The sequence below is a fragment of the Euleptes europaea genome, chromosome 1 (assembly GCF_029931775.1).
Source record: "Euleptes europaea isolate rEulEur1 chromosome 1, rEulEur1.hap1, whole genome shotgun sequence".
NCBI classification, from domain to species: Eukaryota; Metazoa; Chordata; class Lepidosauria; order Squamata; family Sphaerodactylidae; genus Euleptes; species Euleptes europaea.
The window spans coordinates 15114286-15141603 of NC_079312.1; the positions used below are offsets into that span (position 1 = coordinate 15114286).

Sequence of the window (27318 nt, forward strand, 5' to 3'; positions counted from 1 at the left end):
CTGCTTGACTCCCTTATTAGAGTTTATGTAGGGAGTAGGTTGGCCAGATCTATTGTACCGAATCTGACAGCTGTTAGAGAATCAGAATGAGTAGGCGAGGATCAATTCCCATGCCAGCCAACTTGTGCCAGAGGCGCTCTCTGGGGACTGAGTCAAACGCGCTTCTTAGGTCTAAAAAGGCCGCATATAATACCCCCCTTTGTGGCGGCTGTACTTATTAGCCAAATGAGAGAGAACAGCACAGTGGTCAAGCGTGGATTTCCCCTTGGAGAAGCCTATTTGTTCCCGGCCTATCTGGGAAGGAGACCAGATGAGCAACTTAGACAATAAATGGCTGGCATATAACTTGCCAGCCATTGAGAGCAATCTGATAGGGCAGAAGTTTGAAGGATTCATTGGATCCCCTTTTTTAAAAATTGGGGTCACAATGGCCGTGATCCATGCCACTGGTATTTGGCCGCATTTATCGATTTTGGTAAAAAGTCAGCCAAAACTGGGGCCCATGTCTCTGGGAATACAGAGAATATTTCGCCTGGGAGGCCGTCGGGGCCCGGGGTCTTCCTGGGTTTCAGCTTGGCTATCAGGAATCTAATTTCGTCAGTTTCGACCGGAGGCCACATAGGAAGTACTAATGAGGTCAAATCGCCAGGGGGAGACTCCAGACTATCTGGGTCATATAATAGCGCTGTGAAATGGCTTATCCAAGTTGAAACTGAAATTTGGGACTGGGGCACAATTTGATCGCGCCACATGCCGCAGGAAACCATACGCCAAAACTTCCTCGGATCTTTAGTTTGGATCGCTTTCGCTAATTTGTCCCATTGTTTGAGTTGTAGGTCCCGTTTCTTGGTCATCACTAAAAGTTGGTATTCTCTCCTCCGCAGAAAGTAATCCTCAAGCAGGTCAGGCGAGTTTAGAAGTTGGAATCTTCTATAGATTGATCGAAGATGGGCTTTATTATATCTGCACTCTTCATCAAACCAAGATGTAGAAGAGGTGAGGCAGGTATGCTTCCTCGAAGGAACCGGGTTCGAACAGAGCTGATGAAGAAGGGATGTGACGGTAGTAAAGTCTTTAGGAGCATCTGCAGGGGGTCCAGCACTAGTGACCCTCATAATATACTGGGCCAGTATTCCCTCAGAGAACAATCTGGAAATTTTCATTCTAGTGGATGTAGACCACCTGATCGGTTGAAAACACTTGACTCCTTTATCAGCGGGTAGGCAGGAGGGCCGTTGTAAAGCTACCTCGGTGAGTAGTGGTAAGTGATCACTTTCGGACCTAGCTATTACCTCAAAGTGAACTACCAGCTCTTTCAGAGCAGCAGAAACGATTACATAGTCGATCACACTGCGACCACGGGATGAACTGTATGTGAATTCCCCCAGATGGTCGCTAGGGATTGATCCATTAAGAATAATTCTGTTTGTTGGAAGACAAAACTCGATCATGTGTAGCGCTGCTTTGTTTATGGAAAGATCTTTGGAAGATCTTGTGAAAGAGAAGGTGTCAGACAGTATGTCGTCTGGATTTAATTCTGCCAGGTGGCAGAGAGCGTTGTCATCCCTTCCAATCCTGGCATTGAAGTCGCCCGCAATCATAAGGAGGGCAGAGGGATACTTTTGCTCCAGGTTCACTGTAAAATGGGTTAGCCGCATCTAGTGGTCGGCGAAGGAAGCGTCATCATCATAAGGAGGTATATAGGCGTTGATCACTATTAACTGGCGAGATGCCAGAGGTAGGAGAATGGCCTGGATTAATGGGGGGTTGAGGTCCAGCAATTCTGGAGATAAGCCCAATTTTTGCGAGACAAGAATGTTTATAGATAAATACAATATGATAGCATATTAATATTGTAATAAATGTTTACTGTAAACAATATGTGTAGCAATAATATATCTAACAGAATGATTTAAGTATTTCAAGAATCTATTAGGCAGATAAGACTATTTTTTGTTTATTTGTTTATGTATATTACTTATATTCACTGCAGACGGATTCCTTTTCACTTTCCCTTTTTTTCCTTTTTGTATCCCACAACTTTAAAATAAAAAAATTATTAAAAAAAAAAAAAAGAATGCAGAGGCTAGCTTGAGATCGCCCCATAGTTTTAGATTTAAAGGCAGAGACTGGGTAAGAAAGAAATCCATTCAACAAAGTTCCGTCGGTTGACCAAGTCTCTTGCAGAAGGATTAAATGAAAAACAGAGAAAAAGTCGAGCAAGTCGAGGTCATCTGCTAGACATTTCCAGCCTGCTATGTTCCAAGAGAGACAATTTAGAGTAGGGCCCTCTGAGTTCGTTGAAAGTCAGTCATCTTGATGGAATCCCTCTAGGGCTCCAAGAGGATCGAGGGGGGCACTGCCATTAACTATTATCACTGGGGGAGGTGGGCCAGATGGCAGAGTGTCAGACGTAGTCCGGGGCCTCTTCCTGTGTGTTCCAAGCTACTATTCTCAACAGGTCAACTGAGGGAGATTAGTGGTGCATTTATCTGTTCTGGGTTAACTAGGCTATTTGAGCTTTGAGTTGTTGTATTGCGTCCCCTTTTCTTAGCTCTCTTATGTTTATCCTCGGGTTTATTCATCGGAGTGTTTGGCACAAACGTCGAGAGTGGAGCCGCCAAACAGGCTAACTCAGAAGTCAGTTGGGTCATTCCTTCTAGCATCATTGAGCAGTCTGATCTTATTTTGCAATTTCCTGGCTTCTCCTTTTTCTGAAGTTTGCTTTCCATTTTCCGGGTCCATTGTCTGCTCTGCTTCCGGTTTCTTCTTTGTAGAAATTAAGACTCTTCTTCCTGTCTCCTTAAAAACCCTTATTGGATGAATTTTGAAATTTGCCAGAAAGCCCTGCATCCTCAATAACATCAGAGGAATGGTTGGCTGCATAAGAGAGCACTATTCTGTTGCTGGAGGGCAGATCTGGGAGCTTTTCTATTTGTGTCAGGTCTATTTGCTCCTTATATATGCGCAACAGATGGCTAAGCGAGTGGCCAATTTCCCTCCTGTTGGTCCACCTGTCAACATTAATCGGGATTTTCCTTATGTTGAGGGCCACTTGTTTATTATTGAGCAGAAGGTCCCCATTTCTTTGTAACTTACGACTTGGAGATTCCAGGGTCAAGCCCTTGGGCATATTTCTCAGCTCCTGCTTCGTCAGGCCTTGCTTCCCCTCCGCCCTCTGGTTGACATCAACTAAGGAGGCCGCGGGGGATGAGCAGTATACTGAGGGTAATTCACTTTCCCTTTCTGCTCCTTTGATTAGCTGCCATTCTTTTCTGATCTCTGAGACCATTTTTCTTAAGACATCCAGCTTTGTTGTGATCTGTGTTAACTGTTTGAATATCTCCACCACAGTTTCTGCAGTTAGGAGACACTGGCTACCCAGCATTTCCATGAGTTCAGCTTTAGTAGTAAACTCAACGTCCTTTGTTCCTTTAACTGCTTCTTCTAGGTGTGGCAGGAGGCTATCTTCATTCAGGGGACTGCTTAGGGGGCTTGAAAAATTGAAACTTGCCACCTTTACCACCTTTTCCTTCACCTGGTAAAGTTCCTCCAGTAGTGATGGTACTCTGATGGGGTGGTCTTGCTGTGGGACTAAGATTTGCTCTTCTGTTAAGTCAATCAACTGCAACGAGGGAGATACCGTCACCTCATTACAAATTAAATCATCCACCCTCAGTTGCTTAATTTTCTTTGCCGGAGACTTTGGTGAGTCCTTATTAGAATTACGGCTTCTTTTCTTGCCCTTCTTCAGGTTCTTCATGTTTTCCTATCTTTTATCAAGAAGTTGGGCTTGGCTGACTTCCGGTAACGAGCTGGTTCCAAGCAGCAGTCTCTAGGGAGAGCTCCCTAGGGAATCCAAGAAACGCTTTGAATTGGTGTGTTTTTAGCACACCAACCTGGCCCTAAGCAGTGGACTGGGACGCAGGAATTCCTCTGCAGCCCGAAGAAAGCGATGTGACTCCCATACTCTCCGAGGGAACTTTTACAAGCCCCCCGGAGGTGTGGATGTTTGTCCCTGCTGGCATCGAGAGGAGATTGCATCGCTGCAAGCGCTTTCTTTGGCATTAGGCTTAGACCTCCATTACCTATTACCATCTTATGAATAGTTTTAATGAAGAAAAACCTCACCCTCCGAAATACTTTTGATCTTACCGGGAATAGAAAGACGACCAGGCTGGTGGAAAAAACTGGGAACTCCCCACGCTCCCCCCCCCTTCATACAAGATCATTTTTGTAAAGATAGAATATCAGATAAAGCGGTACGGACTCTATCAATTCGATCTGTGGGTAGACTAAACAAACTGCGCTTTGGATGGACAGTACGAACACCAATCAGACTTTGTGACATTTGAGGGGAATGGAGGAATAAAACCCTCCCTCCCCTTGGCCACTTTACCTTTCCGGTCCTCCTGCTATGTTTTTTAACTTTTGGGGCCAGAAAACCTGTAGGAATACCATCGTATTGCAGCAGTCTCATTGACAACGGTTAGAAGGGAAGTATTGCAACACACAGGAACGGATTTGATGTCCCCTGGTGCACCAAATAAAAGATTTGTCATCGAAAACTACAAAACGGGGAAGACGGATGGTCCATGACTGTACTGTTTCCGGCTAACTTCCGACTTCCGGTTTTATGCAGATCTAGAGTGTCCGTAACAACTTGTTGGTATTTCAAAACTTTAAAAGTCATTTTCTACTTCATTATTGAATATTTTTGAAAAATGCTTCAGCGATTATGTTTAGCATGAAGTGTTATTCTACTCACATCCTGGAAACCTGGCTTTTTAAGACCTGCCGAAATCCAAAAAATAGAGTAACAAGAAACATCAAAATATCCCCAACTTGGAACCCTTGCAAGTAATTATGGAAAAAATAATTCAAGATTTGTTTGTTCAACAAAATGAGATGTCTGCAAGACAGCATAAACAGCTGTTAAAACAACAGGAGCAGATATTAAAACAGATGGAACGGATGATGAATATGATGAACACCTTTACCCAGTCAACTACTCAAAAAATGAACGAGGAAGACCTCACAGACCGGGTGCCTCTAGATGACAAGACACATGAAAAACAGAACTCTGTAGAGGAACTGGGAAACCTCAGCAAGCAACGTGTAATAATCCAGCTGTTAACAGGAGATTTCAATATGGGTGGCTTTGATCTCTGTCTCTTTAACCTGCATGATGAACTTTTCAATGTTTGCTTGGAAGACTTAAGGAGCAGCACAATTGGAATTGACAGGATTCTCTTTTTCGAAGTTGGGATGGAACAGACTACAATGTGGATCTACTATGAAGACCATCTGTTTGCAGAAGGGATTTTACAAATAAACTCCAGAGATGATCTTTGATGTTCATTGCTAATGGAGAAAAGAAGGAGATGCTGAAAATTCCAGGCAAAGGGACTAATTTAAAAGAGTTTGGTCTTTCTTGCTGATACGATAAAAAGGAACTGGTTAAAAGGAAACATATCACTATATATGATTATGATTTATTGAAATTAATATGTTTGAAATGACGGCAAGGGTGAAATGGAAACTTAACAAAGCAATTAATCTTTAATTGAAGGAGGGAGGTATAGGGGAAGTTAATACTTTATTTTTATTTTGATAATGGTTCCTATTTGTTTTTATTTTTTATTGAGTACCTTAATTGTTACTAATAGGACCATTTTGAGAATAATTTTTGATTTAATCCCTTACTTATACTTTTTATTAATTTTATGCTAAGTATTGATTTAATAATGTTAGATAGGATAAGAGTATGTTAATTAAAATAGCAAAGGGATTGATCTCGTTAGCAAACGTTTTTACAATTTATTCTTAGAAGGAAGAGGGTGAGGGGGAAGTCAATTTATGGTTAATTTAGAAATTTTAAGTGGTTTTTTTTTAGTATTGTCAACATTGGATATTATTCTATATGTTAACATGTCAAATTAAGAAAATAAAAAAAATATTTTAAAAAAAGAAGTTGGGCTTGGCTAAGTTCCAGGGAAAGGGAGCTGACGAAAGCTATGGTGTTCTCGGCGTCTGACTAATCCGCGCCTCTTCGGTAAACAAGAGATAACTGAGCTGAAAATATGCACAAGCTGCAATCATAAATTCAGCCCCCTCTCGTAGGAGCTCACAATTTGGAAGGTTAGACCTCACAAATGAGTTGAACTAATAAGGAAAACAAAAATACTTACTGAGCGGAGCTCAGCAGCTACCTTCCGTCCAGCCGACCGCCATTTTTTTTCACCAGATCTTCCTGAAGTGTAGATGACACATTAGTATGATTGTAAACACTGAGTGCTTTGAAGTGCAGTGTGGTAGACTTGAACTGATGAGGCCTGGGTTCAAATCCCTACTCAGCTATAGGGTTGCCAGCCTCCAGGTGGGCGCTGGAGATCTCCCAGAGAAACTGGCTCCCCTGGAGAGACTGGCTGCTTCAGAGGATGGACTCTATGGCATTATCCCTCCCCTGGCCAAACCCCACCCTCCCCAGCTCTGCACCCAAAATTTCCAGGAATTTCCCAGGCCACAGTTGGCAACCCCAGCAATGAAGCTCAGTAGCTCTTGGCCCAACTTCCCTCGCAGGGTTGTGGTGAGAACAAAGTATGAGCACACAGTTTGTTGGAAACCCAATTAAAGGAGAGAGACAGCTGTGTGGATGAAAAGGATTCATAATGATTTGAAGAGAGACACAAAAAAACAGGAATTAGAAACCTTTAACCCAGCAGGACCCAAGCTACGCAAATCCCCCTCCAGAATTTCTTTCCGACTGGAGAATTGGGGAGGGCTCGTCAATACATTAAAGCACCCTTGTGGTTGTCCAGCTGTCACAATATACCCTCCCCACCCCCCCAAAAAAATTCAAGGCAGCCCAGTTTTCAAGGTAACATAACTTTATCATAAGAGCAACAACACCTTTGCAACCAGTGGTATAACTGAACCACAACTGCGATGAATGGAGCAGCCTTAACGGGGAGAAGCAATTTCCTAGCAGGTGTTGCCCAGTGAGGCACAGAAAAGAGAAAGGCCAGAAGATCATCTTAGACTTGCAGGGGCCTCTTTCTTCCTCTCCACGGTCTTTGGTTGTTCCTCTTGGGCTTGAGAGGAATGGAGGCCGGAGGAGAATGGCGGGGGGTGGGGGGGAAACGGACTATTCACAGCTCTCTTTGACAACAAGCCGGTTATTCTTTATGAACTGACGTGTCACTGTTGCTTTCAGAAATGAGATACAAATTTTAAAAAGGGAATGGAGGAAAAATGTCTCCCTTTTACTCCAGTCAGTTTTGGGGTCTGGGAGCTCCTGGTGTGAAGTGAAGGGTCTTAAGAAGAAAGTTTGAGGTGGGTTTTCCCCAACACCTAAAGGAAGGGCAGGAGGGTCCCTCCACGGAAGGAGGCTCCGGAGAACTCGTAGATCAGGGATCCTCGGTCAGCGTCGAAAAAGGCCACTCGGCCCCCAGCGTAGTTCAGGCAGACTCGGATCCTCTTCAGCTCCCCGCTCAGAGACAGGAGAGGGTTTTGGCCTTCTATGGCAGCCCTGTAGCAGGCCCACCACTTCCCCACAGCCCAGAACCCTTCCTCGGGATTAAAGGTGATCCATCCCTTCCTCCCCACAGACTCTCTGGCCACCCCCACACGCCATCCTTCCTCACTTCCAACAAGGATTTCCCAGATATGGCGACCTGCTGTGAATCCCTCACGGCCCAGCACAGCACCACATTCGTCAAATCTCTCAGGATTGCTGGGCAGATCTTGAGCTTCTTCTCCCCATCTCACACTTTTCCAATCCTCAGACAGGACGAGTTTGGGATGGGCTGTGTTCGGATCCAGAGTCACATTTGCTGTTGGGGGGGAAACGGGGAGACAAGAAGAGAAGCGTCTTCAGCCGGGAGATTTCTCCCCCTCTGCCCTGTTCTGTGTCCTCCTCCTGCTCCCACCTCTTCATAACCCTCTCTTGGATTTCACAGACTCTCTCCTGCCTTCTCCTGACCTGCTAAAAGGCAGATCAATCTTTCTTGGGTTGCCAACCTCCAGGTAGTAGCTGGAGATCTGCTATTACAGCTGATCTCCAGCCGATAGAGATCAGATCACCTGGAGAAAATGGCCGCTTCGGCAATTGGACTCTATGGCACTGAAGTCCCTCCCCTGCCCAAACCCTGCCCCCCTCAGGCCCCGCCCCCAAAACCTCCCATCATTGGCAAAGAGGGACCTGGCAACCCTAAGTCTTCCTGTGTGCTTCAAGGCAGGTAAAATTCACAATAAAATCCCACAGTAACCCAACCCATTTCTTCCCATATCCTATCCCAAGTGGAGAACCGCAAGAGAGAAGAGAATCGTGGATATTTCAGTCATAGGATTCCCCACCCCCCTAAGAAATCACATGAGAGAGCATTTACATAAAAACCCAAATCACATGAAAACGAGCAGAGGCACAGAATGGGTTGAACACATCTCAAAACAGGGAATACCACTGAATTTGGCTTTCATTGACTCTGAACAAAACACAGAGACTAGAAGGGGGTTCCCATTGCTTTCAGCATGCCAGGGAGATGTGTGTCTCAATTGGCATTTGGGACCATTTTGGCAGGACTTGGGATGGTTTCTATATTCTAGTGAAAGAACAAAGATTGGACTGAATGCAGCTTCTCGGGGAATCTCCTGTACGGTAACATTATGTCAGCAATAAAGTGGAGCCGATGTCCTGCCTGCACCCCTCAGAGGATGCCTGCGAGATCAAACCTTCACACCTCAGCCTGATCAACCTGCCTTCTACCCTTCTGACTTTTTAAAGGTTGCAACATCCAGCCTGATGAAGGCCTCTGCTGTATAAATAATGAAGGTATTACATTGATTTTGCTCCTGTTTTGAGATTTTGCATGAACCACTACAGCTGTACAAGTTTTTCCTGGATCCCAAGAATGACATTTCTACCCAACCCAGCAGCCCCCACCCCCCTCCATCTCATTCTAGTGATGCCTTTCCCTGTATATTGTCACAACAGAAAGGTCTAGAGCAGGGGTGTCAAACATGTGGCCCACGGGCCCCATCCGGCGCCCAGAGGGGTTTTATCCAACCTGCTGAGCCGAGGAACAAGTCCCCCTTTCCCCTTCCCCCCGGCCTTTTCTGAGCTTCCCAGGACCCGTGCGTGGCCGGGGAGGGAGTGGGGAAGGCTTCTGCCCAGTCACGCAGAGCTGTGGGCCGCTGCTGCGGCTGGGGTGGTGGCGTTTCCGTGGTCGCGCTGGGCCGTGGGCCCGCTGGGGCAGCTGAGGGTGGGGTGGAGGCCTTCCTGCGGTCGCACTGGGCAGTGGGGCAGCTAGTGCCTCAGGGTGTGTGTGTGGGAAGTCTTTTCTCTTCCTCTTTTTCTGTCCTTCTTTCTTTCTTTCTTTCTCTGTCTCCCTCCTTTTATTTCTTTCTCTCTCCCTCTCCATTTCTTTCTTTCTTTCCCTCCCTCCCCCTCTCTCTTTCTTTCTTTCTCTCTCTCCCCCTCCCTTTCTTTCCCTCACTCTCTTCTTTCCCTCACTCTCTTCCTTCCTTCCTTCCTTCCTTCCATCCGCATGGCCCGGCCAAACCAAGTGACATTCATGTCATATCCGGCCCTCCTGACAAATGAGTTCGACGCCCCTGGTCTAGAGACTTACTTTTTAATGAAGGCTGGAAATTCAGAGAACCAGGTACATGTATTGGTAAAATGGTATATCTAAATAATGATAATACAGTATTGCCTATTTTTTAAAAAATTAAAAATTCCCCTAGAGGTGAGGGAAGGAAATGATCACCACAAGGAAAGGGTCAGGAAATTGGCTGCCATGTGGGTGGGGAAATCTGAATTTTCCCACCCACACAGCAGCCATCCAGGCTTTCCTACAAACCAGGTTTAAAGGGCTAATAACCTGTGGGAAGATGGCCAGGATCAAGCTAGAATTTAGAGAAATATCCTTGGTACTGAATTCCTGTCCCCTCCCTGTCCCTGTGAAAGCAACTTATGGACAGCTCTGCAAAAACTAAGCCCTCTTGTGGTGTCCTCGGTGGCAGTTTTAAAAGAGCTGCAGTATTACCAATTGGAAGCCCTTCTGTGTTAGAGTTACCATCACAGAGCAGGTTCTCCCGTCATTTCAATATGGCGGCAGGTAGGTGAAAGGAGGCAGTTCATCCCCCTCAGAGTCCACCTTCTCTTTCACCCTGACAGACCTCCTCCTCAGAACAAGAAGGAACTGAAGGTGACAGGGTGGGAGAGAGGTTGAGGAACAACACAAGAGCATCCAGTAATGTCATCTCAGGAAAAACACTAAGCAGAAGAACAGAAAGTGTAAGGTGAAGCTTTTTAGTTAAGCAATAATTGAACAGTGTATAAAGAAAAGATTACCTTTCTGCAGAAGAAGTCCAGAATCCAGAGTACCTGAGGAAGCAAAAGAAACAAAAGTGAGCAGCAGATCCTTGTGCCTATCACCCGTCATGTGACGAAAACATCAGTTCATCATATGGTCTCTTTTTCTCTTGGGGAGGGAAGGTGCCATGGTGTAGCCCCACCTCATCTGATCCTGAAATATCAGCAGGGTTGGTACTTGGATGGGGGATCAAAGAAGACTCTGCAGACTAAGGCAATGGCAAAGAAATCTCTGCATCTCGCTTGCCTTGAAAACCCTTTCTGGGGTTGACATAAGTTGGTTCTGACTTGATGGCACATGTGTACATATTTCTTCTGAGGTTTGGCTGAAAGGTTAAGTAGAACCTACTTCTGGGGGGAGGGGGGATTCCAAATTTTATTTATGTGGAAATATTCACATTTCTTTTCACTAGTGACTTTGAGTGACTGGAGATTGACTTCATAGAAAGTACGCTAAGGACTGCTGCCCAAGGGTCCGCTCCAGCTAAACTCAGGATCCTTCCAAAAAGAGATTCCACAGTGCCATCCTAAGCAGACTTACCGCCTTCTGACTCCGCTGATTTCAATGGGATTAGAAGGGTGTAAATCTGCTTGAGACACCACCCTCAGTCCCCCTGAGACCCCTCTGTGGGCTCAGCTATGACATGCTCAAGCAAACACAGACTCTCAGTCAAAGAGACACGTTTTGAGAGGTCCAATTGGGCCACAGACACGCTGCAATGAGGATAGGGGTAGTTATTCCTGAAAGGGATGGGGTGGGTGTCTCCATTTAATGAGGATGCCCTGAAGGGGAGTTTCCTCCCCCTCCCTTTGGTTTTAAGTGCTTGTTCTACTATCTAGCTCCCAGGTTGCCAGTCCATGGACACAAATGACTAGAGATCAGCAACACAGAATAATTTTGAGAAAATCCACACAATGCTATTTTGAACTAAAGTGGCAGAAGAAATCTGAACCAAAAACCTTCCACGGTGAACTACCTAATTCGTACACACACTCCTCTATTCTTCTGATATAAGCCCGGGGTCCCCAACATGGCGCCCACCAATCTCTTTATTGGTGTCCGTCAAGTATTTAATGAAGAGGCCAGGGCTAGGTGGAACTTTTGCCAAGCAAGGCTTTTGATTGGCTGGACAGCTTTTTTAAAATGTTGCTTTCACTTCTTCTGCCACCAACAGCAGAAGGATCTTCCCTGTGGGACTGAAGGTAAGCTGCAGCAGCCATTTTGTGGCTGGCTCCTCTTCCAGCGGCCTACATTTTGTGGCTGCGCCCACCTTGCTGTGTCTGAATTCCAAAGGTGGCTACGGGCTCAAAAAGGCTGGAGACCCCAACATAAGCAGCCTAAAACACATCTGGCCCAAGTTAATGTTCAGTCCCTTGCAGCATTTCTTCATTACCTTCAAATTGCTTCTTGATGCTCTCCAAAAAGAGATTTAGATCGGAGAAGTCCCAGATGCGCCACTTCTGTGCAAGAGGAAAAGCCACTGGATCCTCAAACACCTTCTTTTCTTTGTACCTTGAGAAAAATCATGTAAAAATACCATCCATCCAATTCTCAATCCCCCTGGCTCCAGGCAGATCCGAGAAACAGAGGAAGGAACCGGCAGAAAGCTGCGAGACCGGGGCTAAGGCTGAATGCAGAGCAAGATGGGAGGTTCTTTGGAGGGCAACGTCCACCTCACTATAGCTCCTGAGACCCCAAAGCCACACAGCAGCTGAGGGGAATGGTGAATAAAAAATGAAATAGAGCTCGTTTGGGCTCAGAACACCACTACAGGAGGAGGAAGGGCTCCTTTCAACACCTCAGCCACTTTCCCGTGCTGAAACTGTGCTGGGGGGAAAGTAACTCCCCTCCCCAGGTTTGTCTGGACATGAAAAATGGCTGGGAGGGGGAGGCAGGAGCCCTTCCTACCCCGCAGAGGCATTTCAAGCCCCCACATGCTCTGCTTTATTCCCTAAAGTTGTAGTGTGGCTGAGGGGAACCCAGACCCGACTCTGAAAAATGCAAACATCCCGTTTGGCCTTCAGAACACCAACCCCTCATCCCCTGCCCAGATCTGCCTTTCAAATGTTCAGCGGAAGAAAAAGAAAGCTGGGGTGGTTGAGAGTTCTGGAGTTTAGGGTTAGAGTGAGGGGAGGGATTGTGGCTCAGAGGAAGAGCTGCTGCTTGACATGCAGAAGGTCTTGGGTTCAACCCCTGGCATCTCCAGGTCAAAGGATCAGGTACTAGGTTAGGTGACACTCCTCTACTAGAGACCCTGGAAAGTCACTACAACTCTCAGTAGAAAATACTAACTCTGACGGACCAAAGGTCTGATTCAGTATTCAGCAGTTTCCTGTGTCCTGTGACTGTCGGACCCTCGTTCAATCCCACATTCAGCCATGCGGCTCACTGGGTGACCTTAAACCAGTCCCTCTTTTTCTCAGACAGGGATGTTGTGAGGATAAAATGGAGGAGGGCAGAATTAGGTTCAGTGCCTTCATGTCTTTTTCTCCCTCTCCCATAATACCTGAACTCAGTAGCACTCAATGAAGGTGTTGAGAAATAGGTTCAGAAGAGACAAAAGGGCAGACTTCTTTACTCACAGCCACAGAAAGCCAACCTCTGAATAACACTGCTAGGAGGCAGCAGCAGGGAAGGGCCTCAACCTCTGTGCCGTGTTTGTTGGGCATCCCTTGGCCACTGTGTGAAACAGGAGGCTGGTCTTAATGGACCATGGATCTCATCCAGCAGGCTCTACTTATGTTCTCAAGAGGGAGGCTGAGAGCTGGTAGAAGGAAACGGGTCACAATGACATCACCATACCCAGAAGTGTGCTTCCTTCTGTTCCTTTTAATGATTTGCCCCTGGTGAGAGGAGTGGAAACTTCGACCCCAACAATATCACATGACAATTATTCTTCCTCTGAAACTACCTGTGTGTGTGTGTGTGTTAAGTGCCGTCAAGTCGTATCCCACTCAGGGCGACCCTATGAATCAATGTCCTCCAAAGTGTCCCGTCCTCAACAGCCTTGCTCAGATCTTGCAAACTGAGGGCTACCTGGGGAGACTTAAAACAGAGGTGCAAATTTTCTGATCACTAGCTGTGTATTCCCCTTTATGGGTTGCTCAGGATTACAAAGGCTTTATTTCAGAAGCCCTGTTGCTACCACATGGCAGCCAGTGTGGAAACAGCCAAGAAGTAATCTGAGTAGGAGCAGCACATTTAAGTGCTATGTGGTTGCAGGAATACTTATGGAAACACGGCACACACACACCAACCCCTGCTTCCTCATGTATAGTCTCACCCTACCCTCCTTAACAAACAAAGCACATCAGATTGGCCAGCTTGTCATCACTGTATTCACCTCTCAAGCGCCCCCATAGCCAGCTCCGATGCCAACCAAGGCATTATACGGGCCAAATAAAGTTTCCAAACTGCCATTTTGTGGAACGAATTTAGCTGAGGAGACTCAAACCCTGTATTTCCTGGAGTATTTTTTAAAAATGTAGCTTTGGTAGCAGCTGCCTCTCACAACACAAGGATCTTCACTGAGTGACTGAAGGTAAGCAGCAACAGCCATTTTCTGGCTGGCTCCGCCTCCTGTGGCAGCCATTTTGTGCCAGCCATTCTGTGCCCACCGCACCAGAGCGGAATCCCAAAGGTGCCTGCAGCCTCAAAAAGGTTGGGGACCCCTCTTCTAGAGATTTTTCAGCTAGGTGTAAACCCAGACCCCCCCAATACTATTTCATGATTTCCTGTTGATGAGACTCTGTGTGAAGGAAGTGTAAAATCTCAATATGTATGGCTTTCACTGGGTATCACAATAGTTATGAGTTGTGTAAACACATATGTCAAGAAGTTGAGGTCCCTCAATTTCTTGGATTGAAGGATTTCTTTTGGTTCAGGCCTAGAGGCCTATGAATTCTATGTTATTGGGATTTTAGACCAGCAAAATAAGTTTCCTTTTGAAAACTGCTTCTGTAGAGGGAGTAAGGTAAGCCCCAGCTGGTGCTCGTTAAAGCCTTCTCTCCCCTTTCTGGAATGCAAGGCCGTGCATTGCCATAGTAACTAATCGGTCAGCCATCATGACAATGTTCAGGTGCCGGGGGTTCTGCAGACTTCATCACCTGAACACCTCTTAGTGAGTCAGCATTTCTGACCAAGCGATTAATTAACTAATTCCTTTCGTTTTCTCAATTGGCTTCTATGAGCTCATCCCTTTGAGAAAACGGATAGAAGGACAAACCAGCCCTAAGCAAATCATGCACACTTTGGGGTACAGAAGGAGAGCTGTGCTGGCGGCATCACAACCCATTTGATTTTGCCCCTTGAGGGGGAAACTCTGGTCAAGCTGACCTGCTTGGAGAAAACTCTGGACAACCTTTTGAAACTTTTGAATGCTGGAAGCATCTTTGGAACTTGGTAACTATAAATCTGATGCAAGAAACCTTTGCCAATCCTTTTGAATCAAAAAGGCTTTTGAATGTATTAGTTAGCTATGCTAAATAGTTTATTATTTTCTTGCTTAAAACTTCATGACTTTTTCTTTCCTGTAAACCAGCATAACTCTGATAAATAAAATTGTTAGACTTTAAATGGATTGTGTCTTTTGATTTTGGGATTCCAAGCCTAAATTCTAAGTGCCTTGTGTGAGTGTAAAAACCACCTACCAGAAACCTAAGACAGTTTTAGGAAGTGTGAACAGTCCTAGCTAAGTCTCACTCTGGCAGGAAAAGTGTTACACTGAATTTGGAGCTTGGCCTGGACTCCTTGCCTGGAGGCTCACCCTTTGTACCCCAGGGTTGGTGGCAGCTATCCATTAAACTTGGGGTGAAAGCCTGGAGTTTAATGTTTTGTCCTTTTTGGGAAACTTTTGACTAAACCAAAGCAGCCCAACTGGTGGAGGCTGGTTGGAGCTCTTTGACAACATAGACTAGAATCTATTAAGCACAAGCAAGAATCCCAGTTTATAAGCACATAAGCTGAAAACTTAGTTTGTAGAAAGGACAAGTTATTCACCATAGGGTAACCTTATGACTTTATGAGCACACATATATTATGAAGATATCACCATATGGATATTACTATTTCACTGAGATATGTTAACAATGTATAGAACACTTAGAAGAATGTATGTATAAGCCTTAGAAATCCACATAGGCTAGAATGTATCTAGCTAGCTGCATAGAGAAGAAAAAAAAGAGTAGATAGAAGTTCAAAAGGTAAAAATCAGCACAAATACAGGAGTTCATTAGAAGGACAGAAGTCCACTCCAAAGATTAGAACACAGGGTAAAGGTATGCCAAAAGCTTAATTGGGAGATGTATGCCAAGTTGAGAGTGGAAGGTAGGCCTTCACATAAGTTTGGGTATCTGGCAAATTTCAAAGGTATATAGTAGAGATAAGGCCAGAGGCCGAAGGGTAGCACCAATTAAGTTAATTAGGATGACTACAGTAAGAGGCGGGCACAGAATACATCACGGGCCGTATACAGACTGCGTCAAGATGAAACTTGAACAGAGAAAGAGCTCGAAAATGTATAAAAACTGACATGAGATGTATGACGTCTCTTGGAGAGCTGTATTTTTCTGTCCTGAAACAGAACTCTTCCTGCCGGCAAAATAAATTAACCTTTTTGCTTCTAAAAACCTGAGTCGTCCTCATTCTTGGTGAAATTCTGTACCAGTGAGTGGGGTCTGGCTTTTTTTGCATCCAACATGTGTTTAAGCTGTTTGCCACGAACAGAAGTGTGGAGATCCACGATTTTAGTTACACCCAACTTGGCCCTCAGCCACCATCCTGAAGGACCACGTACTTCACAGGATACCCAGACCCTTCCCAGCATAAAGAAGGTTATTGAGAAAGATCCACTTACCTCTGCATCCTAAAGAAAAAAGGCAGAGAGAGAGAAAGAAGAGAGACCTAAATAGTAGCTAAAAGGCCACACCAGGATGACCCCCTCAGACGCTGGAAAATTCTGCACTCTGGCGCTTCTCTAGTGTTTAGCTAGCAGACTCCACTCAAAGATGGTGCATCTCCATAAAGTAGGAGAAAATCTTTGTGAGGTTAATATTAGCAGACGAAGTAGAGTCATTTCAGAGGAGAGCTGGTGATCTGCTTTGACAATTCAACAGTGGCTACTTTCACAAAAGGAGTGTTCCTCACATGGAAGGCAGGAAGCCCTCCAAGTAGCTCCTGTGGCCACGTGTGGATACAGAGGCATTCCCAGCAACGCTCCTTGCATCAGCCCCATGTCGCTGTTATTTCCCTTCTTGCCACTGGAAAGCATTTGCCAGGCTTAAAAAAATACCTAGATTACAATAGAACTGTCACTATATGCTGGTCCCGAGTTTTCATTTTTTTGTAAATAAAGTCCTTGTTGCAAAGTTATAACTGCAAATGAGCAGCCTGAACTTTACTTCTTTTAAAATAAAAGCTAGAAATCAGTGCAACTGAACATTATAATGTTACAACACTAGAACAATCGAGCCATTGCCCTTTCCTTTAAAGCCTGAGAAAAGCCCTCTGATGGGGGGGAGGGGATGGTGGCCACAGGGACTGAGAGCAGAAGAGCCAAACTCGGTCACATTTCAGCCCTTTAAAGGGGCTTTCCCCCTTTTCCCTGCAGCGTTGTAACATGGCTCAGCAGGGAAAGGTGGGGTATGGGCACAAATGCCATCGTATCTGCACATAAATGTTGGGTTGGCAGCAGCAGGCACAGCAGTGCCAGCAACGGGTGTGAGGGTGCCATTCTCCTACTGCTTGTTGCTGCTGTTGTGTGTGTGTGTGGTAAGTGCTCCTTCCCTGGAGGTTTTTAAGCAGAGACTAGATGGCCATCTGACAGCAATGCTGATTCTACGACCTTAGGAAGTTCATGAGAGGCAGTTTATGAGAGGGAGGGCATCTTGGGCATCTTCTGGGCATGGAGTAGGGGTCACTGTGTGTGTGTGTGTGTGTGGGAGGTAGTTGTGAAATTCCTGCATTGGACAGGGGGTTGGACTATATGACCCAGGTGGTCCCTTCCAATTCTATGATTCTATGATTTTTGTGCACACAACAAGGATGCAACAAGTATGAGCTACATTCAGCCCAACATACACATCCTCCTTTTAAATCTTGCTGTGAAAATCATGCCTGGGACCCTCATTCCTGGTGGTTGGGAAAGAGCTACCCATTACCTGATTTGACTTGCATGTTGTTCCCCAGACTGCTGGTTGACTCACAAACACACTTCTTGGTTCTTGTAGGTTATCCGTGGTCTTGGTATTTTCTTTCCTGACGTTTCGCCAGCAGCTGTGGCAGGCGTCTTCAGAGGAGTAACACTGAAGGACAGTGTCTCTCAGTGTCAAGTGTGTAGGAAGAGTAATATATAGTCAGAAAGGGGTTGGGTTTGAGCTGAATCATTGTCCTGCAAAAAGTATCAAAGGTAATGTGCCAATCATTGTCCTGTAAGTATCAAGATAATGTGCTAATGAGGGTGTGGTATGTTAATATGGAACCATTGTATCCTGAAGTGATCTGTTAATGTGTGAAATCCAAGGCTAATCTGCATGGCTATCGTGGACTGTAGTCTTTGTTAGTCTGGAGGTTTTCAGGACAGGAAGCCAAGCCTTATTCATTCTTAAACTCTTTTTTTCTGTTAAAATTGTGCTGATGTTTATGAATTTCAATGGCTTCTCTGTGTAATCTGACAAAATAGTTGGTAGAATTGTCCAGTCTTTCAGTGTCTTGGAATAAGACCCTGTGTCCTGTTTGTGTCAGTCCATGTTCAGCCACTGCTGATTTCTCAGGTTGGCCAAGTCTGCAGTATCTTTCATGTTCTTTTATCCTTGTTTGTAAGCTGCCTTTTGTGGTCCCGATGTAAACCGGAAGGTCTACCGGAAACCAACTCACATAGATGGCTACTTACACAAAAACTCCAACCACCCCCCACCCCCCACAGCTGCTGGCGAAACGTCAGGCAAGAAAATACCAAGATCACGGTCACACAGCCCGGATAACCTACAAGAACCAATGAAAACTGACCGTGAAAGCCTTCGACAATATTTTAAACACACTTCTGCTTCTGCAATGGAAGCCTAATGGCCTCAGTCTACCAGGGAGGGGCAGGGGGCTCTGAGTGGGCTGCATTTCCAGGGGGTGGAGTTTAGCAGGGTGTCTCACCTGCAGGAGTTCGCTGGCCGGCTGCTGACACTTCTCCTCCATCTCCCGGATGAGGCTGTCCAGAGAGGAAAGAGCCTCAGAGAGTTCGGCCAGGTGCTGGTCCCTGCTTTTTGCCACCTCCTTCTCCACCTCTTCCATCTGGGCCAGCAAAAGTTTCTCTTTTTCCTCCAAAAACATGTGTAGTTGCCTGAATTTGGTCGCCGTCTCTTCCTTCTCTCCTGTGGTTTGCTTCTGAAATGGAAAGAGAAGGAAATCAGGTCAACATAACACAGCTGATCTTTGCAGTGGGAAGAGGTTCTTCAGGAGACCTCTATTGGAAAGGCACTTTGGCCTTTCATAGAGATCACATCAACCTTAAGCAGGAAAAAAAGAAAGATTTCCATGGACCCATCCTGAGGGGCAAAGTACACCACTCTCAAACTCCTGGAGAGGTTCTTTCAGCCACAGAGGACGATGTCGGCAGCAGAAGACCCAGAGAGTAGAAGGGACTTCTTGAGTCTGTCTGTTTCTCCAATAAAACACCCTCCATATGCACTCTCCATTAAAACACCCTTCGCTTCCCAACAGGTGAAAAGGTACGATGTTTGAGTAGAAATACCAATGGGAAGCCCCTTCCCCTCCCTTGCTGTCCCTGGCTGTATTTTGGGAAAGAAAAAAACTGCAGGGGGAAAGATCGACACGCTACTAAGTATTCCAAGGACTTTCTCCCCCCCCCCCTTAGAATCAGCAATGGCTGAACAACCTTTGGCCCAGCACAGGATCAGTGGAGTATCTATCAGCATTTCTACCCAGCATTGCTTTGTGGGGTGGGACACCCTCATCGCTTTTCAGACTTCTCTTGGCTTGCAGTGTTGAGGCAGTCACACAAATGGGGAATCGACACAGATGTTCACCTGCACAGGGCTCATCCCGGAGCAGAGCGCGCCTTGGAAAGTCATTCTGCCCCAAACAAGAACAGTCAAGAATTTTAAAAAAAAGTTCTAGATCTGGATGCACAACCAGGGGCAGCCCACCCACGGGGCAGCCCTAGGTGACTGACTGCCTCGGGTGCCAGAGGGCAGGGAGAGCCAGAGGCAGCATGCCCAGCTCCACTGCTTAGAACTGCAAAGTTATGTCTACCTTTGGGGGCTCCTGGTCTGCTTGAATACTGACAGTTTGTGCACAATCAATCAATCTTTATTAAAAACAGTCACAGACCAGCACAGCACAGGACAGCATGGTTTTAATGGTAAATTGTGCAGTTTGTGCACAGAGCTTCCAAACTGGGGGGGGGGCTTGCCTCATGGGTTGACTTTTTTTCTTTGTACTGTGTGTGTGTTAAGTGCCATCAAGTCGCTTCCGACTCATGGCGACCCTATGAATGAAAGTCCTCCAAAATGCCCTATCTTTGACAGCCTTGCTCAGATCTTGCAAATTTCTTTGTACTCCCCCCCCCCCCCCCAAATACTAATTCTAGCCATAGTGACACTTACAAGCAGGTCTTGGCTTTCCTTCACTACGTCTGCTTTACACGCCACAATTCTTTCTCTCTCCTTCTTCAGCATCTCCAGATGGTTGCAGAACTGATCCTGGGGGAGGAGAGGCACAAAACTGAGATTGGTTCCTTTTTTAGAAGTTTATTATAAAACATATGAGAAGAAAACTGTCATTAAAGGCCAAACGAGATACAACTGCCCTATGTTCGTAACGGGATCTTTAACATTATTTTCCAAATGCTGAACACAGGTAGCTTCCTCATGGGGATGGCACCCCATTCTCCGCTTACACCCATCAAGAATGTGAAGATATTCATAGTGCCAATTCTGCTGCCCACCATTCCACCTGTGCGCCCTCCTCAGGAGGGGTTTTTTGCATTAAAAAATTATTCACACTCAGTATATCACTACATTCTGTCAACATCCCAGCAATATACCCAGTAGTGACAAAAAAGACAAACAGTTCTTAGGGGATGGGGGAGGTGGGAATCCTAGGCGGGAGGGTACTGGATTGGGGATGGGGGAGGAAACGCGTACCTTCCATTCTACACTTTCCCAAACCCTCTTTGGGTATGTACTTCCAAGAAAGAGAAAACCAAAGCAGGGAAAACTCTTTGAGGAAGCAACCTCAGCTGTGGAAAGGGGGGAATTTCTTGTAGTGCCATGGTTCAGTGGAAAGGCCATGGCTCAGCAACCCTCAGAGTATCTGCTTGGCAAGCAGAAGGTCTTTAGTTCAATCCCCAGCTTCTCCAGTTGATATGAATGGGTAGCAGTTGAGGCAAAAGACCTCTCTACCTGGAGAAGAGCCGCTGCCAGTCAGAGGGGACCTGGACAGACCAAGGGTCTGACTCTGAATAAGGCAGCTTCATGCATCACTCTCCCGCCCCCCAAAAGCTCTTCTTCTGATTTAAACTGCTGCCTCACAGCTACAGCCTGCAAGTAGGGGACACCGACAGGTACCAAACCTGCACGCATTCTCCCCCCAGGAAAACAGCAACACACGGACAGCCATTGAAGTTGAGAAAGCCATCTGTGTGGGGAGGGGATTAAAACTGGGAGTCAGGCAGCAGCCACCTCGTAGCTTAGCCGTGCAATGGGCTGTCCAGACCAAGACGTCAACACAGCCAGGCAGGAAGTGAGTCAATCTCCCCACTTTATCATATCACCCCACTTTAGCCTCAGCAGGGGGCAGAAGGCAATGCCCTTGGGAGACACCAAGCCAGAAAGGAGGCAGCAAAGAGGTCTTTTCACTCCCCAATTTGGGCCCAGAGGCTGAGGCAGAACCTGGAGGCAGTTTCCCCGCAAAGAGACCAAGGAGAAGGGAAAGATCTGTGACTCTTCCTCATCAACCTCCACCTTGTTGATTTCCCACCTTGTACTCTTGGGAGGCCTCCTCAAGAGGAAGGGTTTCATGATCTCTGTGCTCCTTGGATCGGTCACAGACCACACAGATGAGGGCTTCTTCGTCCTTGCAGAAGAGCTTCAGTGGCTCCTGGTGCTTCTGGCAAACCCTCTCTCTTCTAGCAGCCACATATGCCTGATAGCAAAAACAAAGAAACAGGATTTGTTTCATTCCCCCCCCCCACTGAACTTTATATCTCCATGTAATGACTGGATATAATTGGTGCTTTCTTCAGTAGCAAAAAAACTTAATATAAAAACAAGATGTAACCAAGTGTAACCCTATGGGATTTGGCCTTCAGCTGGAGGTGGGAGGGATGTTGTCCTTGACAGGGAGCTGCGGGGGGGGGGCAGAACTGAAGGAAAAGGGAGTTCTGAGGAAAAAGAGGGAGAGAGACTGACAGTCTGTGCACTGAATTTCCAAATTCGAAGAGGGGGGCTGGAATTACACAAGTTTTTATTAAGCCTCAAATTCTGTCTTAAAATAAATAATATTAATAATATTAATAATAACAATAATATGAGACAGCATGTGGGGCACCTGTGGGTTCCTAGCGCTTTCACCTGGAAACCCCATAAGGACCCTTTCTAAACTCTCAGAATTAATCTCACAAACACACTCCCATTATCTCCCGCAGGGCCATTTGCCCTCAGGGAAGCCTTTCTGCCAACCTGCGCTGATCATGGGGGTCTTCTCCATTTGGCCTGGTGCTGGGAACAGGTTTTGTGCCCCGACTCCAAAACGGGGAACAAAGTTAGTCTTGACCCAGTCAACCTGGCCAGTTGCGTAGCGCTCGGTTTCTGAGAACGACCCCCCACTTCCATTTCTTACCTGCTGCTCCTCCCTCCATATTCACAATGACCTTGGCACAGTATTTGAATCCCCACTTCATCAGAGGCCTGCACTTGGGGGGGGGGGGTAGGACCCCCCCTTGGCAGTGAATCCTCTTGGGCTGGCCACGCAGCTCGATCTCAATAATGGGAGGGCCAAGGGGGTGGTCATTGTCAATAAAGGCTAGGCCACCTCTTAAGGGGAAGGAAATGGGATTGTATTGTGCATGTTCCTCAGCCAAAGGTGGCCTGCAAGTGAAAGCCTGGGGCGCCAATACTGAGAGGGCAAAGGGTGGGACAGGGTAAAAGCTGGAACGGCCCGGAACGGGCATTAAACAAAGGATACCACAGCAAAAAACAGTGGAATGCCTTGCAGGGGCTCCAGAACAATATTTTAGAGATCAAAATGTGGAAAGAGCATGCTTTTATTAACCCTTTCTGGGCCAAAATGCCTCTGGAACACCACAGAACGGCCCGGAATGGGCATTTAATAAATACAGGTTGAGTATCCCTTATCCAGACATCCTATATCCAGACTGATCCGAAACCGGACCTACTGAGCCAGCATGCAGGCATTACTCACAGGCCCTCAGCAGTGCCACTGATGGTTAAATGTACACAAAATTATTTAAAATATTGTTTAAAATTACATTCAGGCTATGTGTATAAAATATGTAGAAAACATAAATGAATTCCGTGTTTAGACTTGGGTCCCATCCCCAAGTTATCTCAGTATGTATTTGCAAAAAATTCAAAAATATTCCCAAATACGGAAAGATCCACAATACGGCCACTTCTGGTCCCAAGCAGTCCAGATAAGGGATACTTGACCAGTAATAGTACCGCAAAAAACAAACAAAAAAACCCCCAGTGAATGATGTTGGCAGGTGGAGTGTTCAGGTGTGCACCATCCTCTATATGACAGCTCTTCAACCATCTTCAAGTACTTGAAGGGCTGTAGAGAGGATGGTGCCGAGTTGTTTTCTGTTGCCCCAGAAGGTCGGACCAGAACCAATGGGTTGAAATTAAATTAAAAGGGTTTCTATCTAGACATTAGGAAGAAATTTCTAACAGAGTGGTTCCACAGCGGAACAGGCTTCCTCAGGAGGTGGTAAGCGCTCCTTCCCTGGAGGTTTTTAAGCAGAGACTAGATGGCCATCTATCAGCAATGCTGATTCTGTGACCTTAGGCAGATCATGAGAGGGAGGGCATCTTGGCCATCTTCTGGGCATGGAGTAGGGGTCACTGGGGGCGTGTGGTGGAGGTCGTTGTGAAATTCCTGCATTGTGCAGGGGGTTGGACCAGATGACCTTGGTGGTTTCTTCCAACTCTATGATTCTATTATATGATTCTATGTTGCATGATGAGTTCAACCACTTCTGTGATGCAGGAGGTCATGAACCTGAGAACACATTCCTGGAAGAAAGCCCCACAGCATAAAATGGGACTTCTCAGTAGATCTGCTTAGCATTTCTCCCAGAGATGTCCGCACACAGTAATCGGCCCTCACTTGGTGCTGTTGGGAAGTGTTTTTATTTCCTGCTTCCCCACTGCATTATGGTGCATTTGGGCACCTCCTGGGGTTCCCCCTGCTTTTCTCTAATTTTCCCCAAACCTGCTTTGCTGGAAATTTGTGGAAAAGATCTCAGCAAACCCTTGAGGGCTGTCATGTGAGTAGGAAAGCTCGGATTTTGCCAGTCCAGCCCACACAACAGCCATCTTGCCTTCCCCTGTCCCCGGCAGCAGTAGTTCCCTCCCTCTGGCACCACGAGTTTATCAGCCAATGAACATCATTATATCATTCTTATGTTTTTACAGTATCTTGCAGGTTCTCTGAATTTCCAGCTTTCATCTCTAGCCCTTTTCATTGCAGAGATATAAGGGGAAACATATTAGCCACAAAGGTAGCTAGACACTGATTTAAAAAAAATAACGCTGGGAATTTGGAGAACAAGAGAGACACACTGTTATGTTATAATCATATATTCAACTTTTTTGAAAAAAGGAAAGATGCATGTTCTGGGGGCATTTTGGCTTGGAAAGGGTAAATAAATGTGCACTCTTTCTGCATTTTGATCTCGAAAATATTGTTCTGGAGTGTCTTGAAGGCATGCCACTGGTTGTTTTTTTTTTTTTGTGGTACTATTATTTGTTTAACGCTCGTTCGCGCTGGCCTGGCTTGTACCCTGTCCGGCAAAGGATGGTCTCCCAGTGGGATGGGGTGAGGAAGAGGAGGCAGCCAGGCCCGCCCCTCCGCTCCTCCGAAAAACCTCTCCTCAAGTGCCTTTTTTTCGTCGGTTTATTACTAGCCGCTGCTCTGCAAGCCAATTTTGTGGGGGGGGGGGATAATATAATATCGTATATTTATATTTGATATCAACAGTAACAAGCCAGCAAGCGGCAACGACCACAAGCTTGACAGAGCTTTGCGCCAAGGTGAAATCTTGAGCCACGCAGAAGGATGCTAGAAAGTCTCCTTCCACCCATTTCTCACTTACCCTCTTTTCCTGGAAAGCCTCCTCCAGAGGAACTACCTGGTGATCTTTGTGCTCCTTGGATCTGCTGCAGACCCCGCAGAGGGGGGCTTCGTCCTCCTTACAAAAAATCCTCAGGGGCTCCTGGTGCTCCTCGCAGACGCCCCTCCTTCGCTTCTGCCCCCTTCGCTTCTCCTCCTTCCCTTCCAGAGGACTGAGTTTCTTGGCTATTTGGACAAAGTTGGCCAGCTGCTGGTTGTGCCGGAGGCTCCTCTTCCCAGTTCTCCCTCTGCATTGGGGGCAGCAGGAAGCCTCTGCCCCCGACGCCCCCCAGCTGCGGCTCAGGCAGGCGCGGCAGAAGTTGTGGCCGCACTCCGCAAGGGTCCCTGAAGAAGTCCAGGCAGACGGAGCAAGAGGCTTCCTCGCACAGCTCCTTCTGGGGTCCCTTCGCCGCCATGGCTGCCTCGAATAAGGGAAGGGAGAGCGGGAGAGTTTCCGTTTCTTTTTCACGCTGTCTAAAGCAGCGACGGGGCATTTCCCCTTCCTGCAAATGGCTCTCAGAAGCGGAATCCACGGCCAGAAAATAGAGCTATGCCGAGTTGCAAAAATGAAAATGAAAAGACAACAGAAAAGAACAATCCCTGGAGAAAGGGCCTGCGACGGAAGGCAAAGTTTGGGCTGGGCGTGTCTCCTTTGCTCTCGTATTTGCAAGCGCCCACCTCCAATGGAAGGAAAACCCTTTCCTTCTGCATCCCAGGGGTTTGCAAAGGGGATGTTCCCGGTGTTGGAGGGAGATGCTTCCCGGGTCTGGGGCAGGCGGGTGTGGAGAGGTCAGCGCTCTCCGGCCTGGGAAGGGATGCACTGGAACGAATGACACGGGATTGCCCATTGGGAACACAGGGTGATGCTGGCAGGCCCATGGGCTATAATGGGAGCCAGGCATGCCAATTGCCTTGCATTGGCCCACTGGAATATAAGACAGCAGGCAGAAGTTGCAATGAAAATGCAAAGTCGGTTTTGAACGAAGGTCTCTGGACGAAGATTGACTGCTCTAGGAGTGGAATGACGGCCCTCCAAGTGGAACGGCAGCCCCTGGGAGTAGGACAAGTGTTCAGGGACTAGAATGAGGCCTGGGGGATAGCAGCCTCCAAGTGGGGCCTGGGGATCTCCCTGAATTACAGCTCATCTCCAGACTACAGTTCCCCTGGAGGAAATGGATGCTTTGGAGGGTGCGCTCTATGCCATTGTACTCCAGTGAGGTCCCTGCCCTCCCCAACCTCCACCCCCAAATCTCCAGAAGTTTCCCAACCTGTAGCTGGCAAACCCTACCCCCACCCCCACCAGTATCCAGGGTCCCTACAGGGTAAGGACAGCCCCTGGGAGCAGAAGTGTTTTGGCCCTGGAATGACAGCCCCTGAGACTAACTGGAGTGACAGACCCTCAAGTGGAATGGAGGGTTCCACTAACAAAAGCCCACCTCCCCTCCAACCCCGGAAGAGTCTCCTCGCTATGAGAGGATATTGGTCCATCACCCAAGGAAGACGTCCCTTCTAAGGGATCACATCCCTCCTCCTCAGACTGACACCCTCTGACCCTGAGACCCTCACTCTCCATGACAGCACAGGACTGATGGAGCACAGGACTGTTTGGTAAATACCCCTGAAGGTCACATTCCCCAAACCTCTCTCTCTGCATCAGCTTCTCCAGGCAGGCAAACCCCAGCCTTAAGGAATGAACCTGACCCCTGAGAGCCAAGAGCTTCACGCACTGAGCTCACACCCATCACTTCCGCCCAGCGGGTAGATGAGCATACATGTGGCACGCCCAGCAAAAACCTGGATAGCTGAGGCTCCACCTCCAGGGGTCAGACAATCGCAAGCAGCTGACTCACCCCACTCAAGCATAAGCACCCTCCCAGCAGAACCACGTGCTTCTAATACACTCCCCAAAAGTGAGAAGATTCTCACCCAGACGCATCCCAAATAGCTCAGAAACCACGCCACTCCTCTCCGCCTCTTGCACCAATAGTTCCTTATTTATGAGCTCAGTCACAAATATTGAGGATAATTTCAATGCTCTGCACTTCCAAATAAAGCTTCGACCACAACGTATCCTACACCCACATATTCAGGGGACTCGGAGAAAATGGCCGCTTTGGCAGTTGGACTCTGTGAAGTCTCTCCCCTCCCCAAACCCCACCCTCCATAGGCTCTACCCCAAAAACCTCCCACCGGTGGCGAAGAGGGACCTGGCAACCCTATCCTCCTCAGACTGACACCCTTCCGACCTTGAGACTCTCACTCTCCATAACAACACAGGAGTGGGGCTGTTCTGGTATGTCCCTGAAGGTCTCATCCCCAAACCTCTCTCTGCATCAGCTTCTCTGGGTCGGCAAACCCTAGGGAATGAACCCTGACCCCTGAGAGCCAAGAGCTTCGTACACTGAGCTCACACCCATCATTTCCGCCCAGCGGGTACATGAGCATACATGTGGCATGCCCAGCAAAAACCTGGATAGCTGTGGCTCCACCACCACCCTGTCAGACAATAGCAGGCAGCTGACTCACCCCACTCAAACAGAAACCCCCTCCCAGCAGAACCACGTGCTTCTAATGG

General features: G+C 47.0%; 1 protein-coding gene and 1 pseudogene across 1 annotated transcript in view; both read right to left on the reverse strand.

Moving 5' to 3' along the window:
• Positions 1-27318, reverse strand: part of LOC130492515 (E3 ubiquitin-protein ligase TRIM7-like) — a 119431-nt gene that overhangs the window by 68203 nt on the left and 23910 nt on the right. The window lies entirely within an intron of this gene.
• On the reverse strand, positions 7318-25159 carry LOC130492496 (E3 ubiquitin-protein ligase TRIM7-like; annotated as a pseudogene).